An 8985-nucleotide genomic window follows, 5' to 3' on the forward strand; every position below is an offset into this window, starting at 1 on the left:
TTGTATGTATGACTGTCATTAATTTGAATGAGATGCAGGCTTTTAACATAGAACGGTGATTTAAATGCAATCCCGTTTAAATAATTGAGCATGTGTAACACTCAGTCACAGCGTAATTAACATAATTAATTGGCCTAAGTAAATGTACTCAAGCTGGGCTCTAACTTTCATTTAGGAGATTAAAATAGCGTAGTTCATCCTACATGATATACAATTAAATTCCTGTTCATCTTTTATATAAATGACTGATTATGATTATGTGATGGAGCGATCCCCCTGCAGATGGCATTTCATTCTGACGAAAGGCCATATTGTCATCACTACAAGATTGGGGATAGTTACTTACACATGTTGCTCACACGTCCGCTCTGGTAAATTACTGCAGTGCTTCATGTTGGCTCACAAACACAATCAATCCTCACTGCTGAATATGTATCAGGGTAAATCAATAGAGCCATGGCAAACAGGATCACCACATCCTCCCTGTGTTCCATGCCATTAACATTCAGATCGCACCTCACACGGGGAGGCTGGAGTAAATATAATCACATGTAAATATGCTGCATTCCAGTTGACACAGACGAAAGATTACCGTCTTTCCGTTTCTTCCCCTTTCTTTGTGTGTTGAAAGCTTACCGTAATCGCCTCTGGATTTTCCATGCCTTTTGTCCTTGGCGGTGTGTATCTAAGGCAGAGATCTCGGGCCTTGCTGTGGCAAATCTCTCTGTTGTTTCTCCGATTTCTGCTTATTTGTTCTGAGGTGCAGTGGAGGAACATGGGTGTGAAGGACACACGTTATGGCTCCAGGCCTGCTGCGTTGTTCTACTGCAGACCTCCACGCTGTGTCAGTCCACGTCCAGGTGGATTATGGCAGTCTGACAGCGTTTTTTAGGGATGATGCTGACTAAATCGGTTTGTAGTGCAGTCGCTCAGTGTTACCGTCTTATGTTCTTATGTGGTCAAGGAAAGTTTTGATTTGGTTTTGGTTTCCAGCGCAAGAAAAAGGGGATATCTGTCTTTCTCCCACCACACCCACTATTTGGGTCTGATAGAGCACATCTCCAAGCTATTACACACCACCACTATATGTGATGTCATGCTTCAAGGGAGGTTGTGTAGTTGAGGAATACACCATGGTGGTGGTTGTTACTTTTACCCGACCCTCACCCCAGCAAACCCACACTTCACACACACACACACATACATTTGGTGCGTGCACATTTCACTGTGAGCTTCAGATAGCTTAACATGTTTGCCATGCCATGGTAGGGTAGGGGATAATGGTTTGAAATGTGGGTCTTTTTATCTGACGCTATGAGAGATGAGTGCTGATGTTCTTCGGTGTGTGGGCAAACAGCTTGTTCAGCCCCTGTGATCCGACTACTAATTCTATTTCTGCTCTGGGCTGTAAACCATTAATCGCGTCTCATTAAGAGAACATAGAGAAACAGCATCAACATTACATGAGGCTGTTGTGGAAAAAGCTGTCTGGTTTGGAGCAGAGACTGAAGGCCTGAAACACAGAACAAAAAAACAGATTGCTACAGTTACACTCTAGGACTGGACATACACACACATTACTCTGGACATTAGGCACGGGTTGACCAAGGCTGTCACAGCAGGATGAGATGCTTGTTTTCCAGAAAAAGCACAATTTCTATCCACCGACACAGAAAGCATCCAGATGTAGCTAATAATGTTCCAGAGAGTTGTGTCCTTACAGAACAGTTGTGATGTCTATGTCGCGCATTCAGTTCCTTAAAGCGGCATGAGTTTTGACATGTTGATACATCCCTCTCCAAATAAGGAATACAACTTTGTTTCTTTTGAGCATAAAGGGTATTACGTTTGAGTTGCATGACATTCAAGAACTATTCAGCAAACTGTTCAGTGTTTAACTAGATTCATAAAAAGTAATTTGCTTGAAGACAAATAACATTTCCCTTACAGAGGTTAAATGAATCCTCACTTAAAATTGCATCCAATTAAACAGATACAAAATGAAGTAAGCATGTTCTGTTCTGTTCTACATTTCCAGTTAAGGTTGTTTATTCTCAAATACTTGAGAATTGTGTTGTTCATTGTGTGTAACTGAAAAGAAACCGCCATTGTACCACTGGTCCTCAAGTCACTTCCAATTTAGCAGCCCCCCCCCCCCCCCCCCCCCCTGTTTCTCCCTCTGACCCCCCCTCCCCCTCTCTCTTTGATCTGAAATTGTGCAGTGTGCTGTACAGAGGAGAGGATGCTGTTTCACACGGCTGTTGAACACTTCCCCCTGCTGATGTTATTAATCTTGTTCATGTGTAAACAGGAAATGCTTGTGTTGATGCTGCTGTTCTGTGACAACAGTGTTGGGAAGGGAGGGCAGCGGGGGTGTAAGCTCAGCACTGTGTGTGTGCGTGCGTGCGTGTGTTTGTTTGTGTATGTGTGTTTGTGTGTGTGTGTGTGTGTTTGTGTGTGTGTATTTTTGGGCCAGAAGATTTTGTAATGCATTGTAAGAGCCACATGCACCATGTAGAACTGCTACTTGCCAGAAGAATGGAAGATTAAAAGCGTGATGGAGGCGGGGATGCGTGTGTTTGTGACGTGACACAAATATGCAGCTCTGTACACTTTTATTTACTGCCCCCTCCCTCAGACCCTCGCTGACTGCGCAGACACAGGACACAAACACACACACATGACACACACACACATATGACACACAAACACACACACACATGACCCACACTTACTGCTGCTGCCTGCTTACTTATTTGCAGACAGACTGCATGATCATTCTTCTATTTCATGCCAGGTCCTCACATTCAAGCAGAACAAAATAATGTGGCAGGGCTTCCAAGAAAAGACTTCTACAAAGACTTCTACAATATGCAACCTTGAAAGATCTGTAATTTTTACTTGAACTTTGTATGTCTCTCGATTCCGGCAAAATTTGAAGGGGCTGTAATGGCACATTGTAATGAACCATAGAAGGACATTACAACCTTTATAATAATCTCTCGTTCTCACATGTTCTCTTTCTCTGTCTCTCTCTCTCTCCTTCTCTATCTCTCTCTCTCTCTCTCTCTCTCTCTCTCTCTCTCTCTCTCTCTCTCTCTCTCTCTCTCTGTGGTTTTATCTGTCCTTCAGTCTCACTCCTCGAGCTGTTGTTGGGTTGATGCCCTAAGGCTCTGTTCTGTTCCTTTTCACGGCGCTTCATTAGGGCGCCATTAGGAGCTCTGTGATTGGCAGGTGAGTGCCATGTTGACGCACATTCTTTCCCCATCTCTGTGGATGGGCGGCCCCGGGGCTCAGGTGTTTCCATGCCACACATGGTCAAGTCTGGGGGGAGGGGGGGGGGGGGGGGGCTCATTGTGATGGGCCTTTTATGACCGGCAGCCACTGTGAACAGCACCAAAATGAAATGACACGTCTGATATATTTTAGAACATGTTGACACTTATTTATTCCTTTTTTTGTGTTGGTGGAGGATTTTTTTTTTGCCTCTATATGTCATGTTGAATGGTAGTTGTTTAAAAGCTGACAATACGATTTCCACTCACTGCTTTGTGTGTCTGTGTGTGTGTGTGTGTGTGTGTGTGTGTGTGTGTGTGTGTGTGTGTGTGTGTGTGTTTTGATGACTATGAAGGTGAAATGAAAGAGGAAATTTTCCTTCATCCATTGATCAACCCTTTCAGCCTTCTAGAGTGGATTTGTGATGAGAAATCTTTGAAAAAATGAAAAAGATACCATCTCCCGACCCATTTATTTTGCCTCTCTTATTTTCACACTTCTCTCCACAAGCTGTGAAGGTCTTGTATTATCTCAAATGAGTCTTCCTTCTGGTTCGATCGCCTTTGTGAGCTGCAGTGTGCCCAGTGCAGTTACTATACTCTGAAAGGCAGTATCTGTGCCCTGTCTTGTTCCAGTGTTATAAGTTGTATGCACAAATAGTTCCACTAACATGGAAACCACTTCAAATTAAAGCTGTAGTTTGACATTGTAACCACACAGTCAAAGGAACATTTTTATTTCAAATCTAGTCCTGGAGCACACAAACGAAGCAATACTCGTTGAATCATCATGCAAATGGTTACAGGCAGCTCCTTATATATGATAAACACTCATTCAATTGAATACCGTAAGCACTTAGGGCCTGATTTACTAATATGCGAGCGCTTCTTAATCTGCGTTCGCAAATTAACGCACGGTGTTTTTGCGCATTTTACTTGGTATTTATCAAGCCAGATCTGCGCTGGGCAAACTGTGCTTACTCCGCCCTTTAAAGAGCCTGATTTACTAAGATTGATTTGCGAACGCATCTTTGCCAGGCGCACATTAACGCACGGTGATTCCCCGCATTTTCCGTGATATTTATCAAGCCAGATACGCGCTGGGCAATCATTATTTAGCGCGCCGTTAAAAGACTGGAGAACTTGCCAGCAAGTTACTGCCACCATGGAGATTCGAGGAAGAAAAAACTAAGGTTCAGCGAATAGATAGCGAATAGATAGCGAGATAGATGTATTGGTTCACGTTCGCTCAATCACTGAACCTGATTCAATGGGTTATATTGTTGTTTTGCCCGCCATCATCTACAGCGAGATGTTTAAAAGAACACGATTATAAATAATATGCTATTGGTGGCATTAATGCATACACTGTCTATTATAACAATATATATGTGTACATGGCGAGATTAATACGTTCTACAAGGGACATGGGTTCACTACAATATATCCCCACTGAAACAAATACATTTACCAAGTAGACAGGCCTCTCCAAAATCACCGTTGCTCAATCATGGATAAATGACACTATTCCGAAAGATAAAACTGTCATGGACAGACCACTACCACGTAAGTAATGGTCATGTTGGCATCACATATGACCTGGACATTCATTGAATATGTGTGCTTTCTGTTTCGGTAAACGTGTTCGCGGATTGAAGGTGGGACTGTTTGCATGTGGGTGCGATCAATTTCTCCAATTACGTTCGGAAAGTTTAATTTCATATATATGAATATATGAATTATACGAGTTGAAACAAATATTTCTGTTCGCTGTCTCTGTCTATGTCTTTGCCTTGCTGCTGCCATATCAACGTTTTCAGACTCAGTGGAAATGCGCATGGTTAAGACGTGCTTTTATGAGGCGGAGAATTAGCGTGCAAATCAGAGATGTGCGCTCGCCGGGCAGTTTAGTAAATACCACGCAGTTCATCATTAGGCGCACTCCTCCCATTAAATAGCGCTACACGCCTACGTTACCACCCACGTTTCCGAACCATCCCACCTGTTTGCAGGTACACACCCTCAAAGCGTTAATATGCGCTGCGCCAGCTTAGTAAATACCGTTTTTCGTTACGACCGCTATTTTACGCCAGAAAATGGGCGCAATCCTGTTAGTAAATCAGGCCCTTAGTGTTACTTCACATAACACTCACCATTCGTGTGAGCAGATGATGGCACTTCATATACCGTAAATCCTCAAATAAAGGCCGGGATTCAATTAGAAGCCGGGCTTCAGATAGTAGCCGGGGTCGTGGTCCATACGGACAAATAAAGGCCGGGCCCCGAATACAAGCCGGGGGTTAAATAAAGTAGCCTACCGGTATATTACTGTAGCCTACCAGCATCAGTCCGTCGGCTCGAAGTAGGCATCACAATTTCATTGAATGCATTTCACAAATACATGTTCTCCTCATGTTTAATATTATATTATATTATATACTATTGTTGGCTAATCTCATAGGCTGTTTGCAATAAAAAAAAAAAGAAATGTCCCCACGTAGGACTACTAGGCGAATGTTTAGCCTAAATGCACGTATCGTATAGCCTACTGTTGTTTATCTGTAACGTTTTAGTTGGCTAGGTTACTTTTTCCAGAAGGGATCATAAAGCAGTAGTAGACTTACGTAACTTTGATATTAAATTCAAAGAGATGGTGTATGCTGATTGCTGAAGAACATTCGGGAGAAAAAGCAGCAAAGAAGTTTGACATTGACCCGAGACGAATGTGATAGGCTACGACTAGCAGGTGGAGGTAGAAAGAAAGTTAGGCTGGATGTCAAACCAGCTCGTTGAATAAATGTTTTCAGTCCGCGATAAGCATAATAGAGTGTCTAGAAAAATGATTAAATTCAAGGCTTTGGAAATCTTTTCCTCCGTGACTGACAGTGGAGAGACCATAACTCCGATGTTTATTTTTTACGTTGACACCCCGACCTAAAGCGCTACGCGATGTGCAGGAAGTGTTGAACGCATATGCAATGAATTATATTAGCCTACTGCAATTATGCCCATTATTTAAATAATACAATTCTATAACAGAAGATAAGTAAGAAATAAAGGCCTGCCCCTAATACAAGCCTGCCCCAAATAAAGGCCGGTGCGTAAATACAAGCCCCGGCCACTATTTGAATAAAACGGGCCTGTGTGTGTGTGTGTGTGTGTGTATGAGGAGGTGAACATGAAAGTTGGTGTGTTCAGTGTAGAGAGAGCATGTTTGTGCTGTTGGTGTTTATGTGTGTTTGTTTTGAGTGTGTGTGCTTGAAGCGAGGCACGGTGGTGGCAGCGGAGCGCTCTGTGCTGGGAGAGCAGGCTGTCCTGGGAGACCCCTCTAATTGCTCTGAAACGCACCAGTTTAATAACAGAACAGAATCAGCCACTAATGATGATTTATTGTCAGAGGTGTGTGTTTGTTTTGTGTACGTGTATGTGTATGTGTTTGTGTGTGTTTGTGTGTGAGAGAGAGTGAGGGAGAGAGAGAGAGAGATCCAGAGGGGAAAAAAAGTAGAGCTGGCATTTTGTTATAGAGAGAAAAGAGAACCAAAAACAACCCCATTATCCCTTTAGGAAAGAAGACTACAAACTCAATCCCCCTCCCTCCAACTATCAGTAATACCCTCAAGCAGTTGAACACTTTTTAGCGTCTAGAGCCAAATCACTGGGAGTGAGGGCAACCACAGCATCTGGCAATGCGAGCGTCTCCTGGTGCTGAGCCCCTGATCTAATTTCTAGAACCTTCTAAAGGTGAGGAAGGGCTCCTGCTGCCCCTAGAGAGGATGGATGGAGTGGCTAACTCCTCCATCAACAGTGACGGGAGATGGATTCATGTTACCTCCTTTCTCTCCCTTGTTTATTTTTTGAAAATATTTATTATATTCTTTTGTTAGGAGCCATTCTGCCTGATGTGCTCCAGGCTAATTATTGTGCCAGTTTTTTTTTTTCATTTGTTTTGTTTTTGTTTTTGTTTTGTTTTGTTTTTCTGAAGCCCGAGTGTGTTTATGAGCGTCAATTCATTAGAGCGAAATGATTTTGCCTGCCGCTGATTAAAGATTTCCAGGCGGCTCATTTGTCAAACGCCGCACCTCTCCTGGCACAGTCGGGGGCTCTTTGGGCTCCAACTCACCCCCCCCCCCCCTCACACACACACACACACCCCCCTACCCAACCCCTACACCCCCCTTTTCCTCCTAACAGCAACACTCCCCAGGCATCTGGGACACCCTCCGAAAAGAAGAACACCAACCATAAAGAGTGCCTGACAACTTGTACAAATAGCGTGGAGCTGGATGGGAAAGAGAGCCTGGATGGATCACCCAGCACCCTCATCGGTCTCGGGGCCTCAGCACCCCTAATCCATCCCTGTGAATGATGGCTCTGTTCCAGCACTGGAGGGGGGTGAGTGGGAGTTCATCTGCGTCATCCATCCCCTCTGTCATAACTAGTGATGGAGTGGACGTCACTCCTCTCAGTGTGCTGGGTGTGAGCTGGGCTGATTTGACTGGGGATAACGGGGGGGCGGGGGGGGGGGGGGGGTTGAGGAGGGGGGCTGTCAACTAGTTTTCACCATAGGGGTGAATTTGGAGGGGATGAGAATTTACCTCAAAAAGGGGGCCTGTGTTTGTGCTGTGAAGGACATTTAGTTGTATGTCATTGACATACATTTTTTTGTATGTCAATGAACATTAACACCGCCATTGCTCATTCCTGTCTGTTTATGTGGCATGTGTGAGCATAATATCCCATAATATTATTACTCTCTCTGGTAGACACCACAAATATGCTGCATTATACCTAAGTGTTATTTCAGTCTAACTAGCAGAGCCTCTTTAAACCAACTCTTCACCAATGCCATATGTTGATTGATTAGTTGATTTGGTGGCACTTGAACACACCATGAGTGATTATTAATCAGAGATAATCAGGCAGTGCTTTCTTCTGTTCATCCTCTTGTTTGCCTCCTCCATCATGCCCTCCCAGGGAACGGTCCTCTCAAATCTGCCTTTCTGCCTGGACTCTAGTGAGCATGATCTAGTATGGTACTTCTGGATCCCTGAGCCTTATAGCAGGTCCACCACGCTGGCACAGGCCTTTAGCTGATTATGCTCTTCAATGTTGCTTGATGGCCTCCATGGGTCCCGGTGCTTGAGAAAGCTTCAGCCATGGGATCATTAATGCAACACGAACAATGACAACAACATAACATGAAAATAATATAATACTATCTCAATGCAACATAAACCACATTGTAATAGTTCTTAAACAAGTAGTTGTGTTATTTCTTAGTTAGTGTGATATTGCGGGTTGAATAATAAGAGTGAGTGAGTGAAAGAGAGAGAGAAAGAGAGAGAGAGAGCAAGCACGCACATTTGTCTGCTTTCCTGTCATATGCCCATGATAGATGTGGTCTGCTCTCAGACTCTGAGGCTGTTTATCCCTATTTCAGAAATATCTGCAAACATCCACACACATTCATACCCCGGGTGTCAGCCTGGAAACGAGTCTGGCTTTTGTTCTGGAGCGTAACTGCCATTTAATTCAAATCTGATCTCCAATCTGACAGGTTTAAATATCAGTGAGCACAGCAGTCTAAAAAGCCTGCGTGCGTCTCCAGCCACACTGTCAGTCAGTAATTTCCACAGCCGTGGCCCGTTTTGGAGTGGATTTTGCTCCGTCGGTTTGTATTTTCCCAAGCCATAGCTGCTGTGTTACAGTG

The sequence above is a fragment of the Sprattus sprattus genome (assembly GCF_963457725.1).
Source record: "Sprattus sprattus genome assembly, chromosome: 1".
Classification (NCBI taxonomy): domain Eukaryota; kingdom Metazoa; phylum Chordata; class Actinopteri; order Clupeiformes; family Clupeidae; genus Sprattus; species Sprattus sprattus.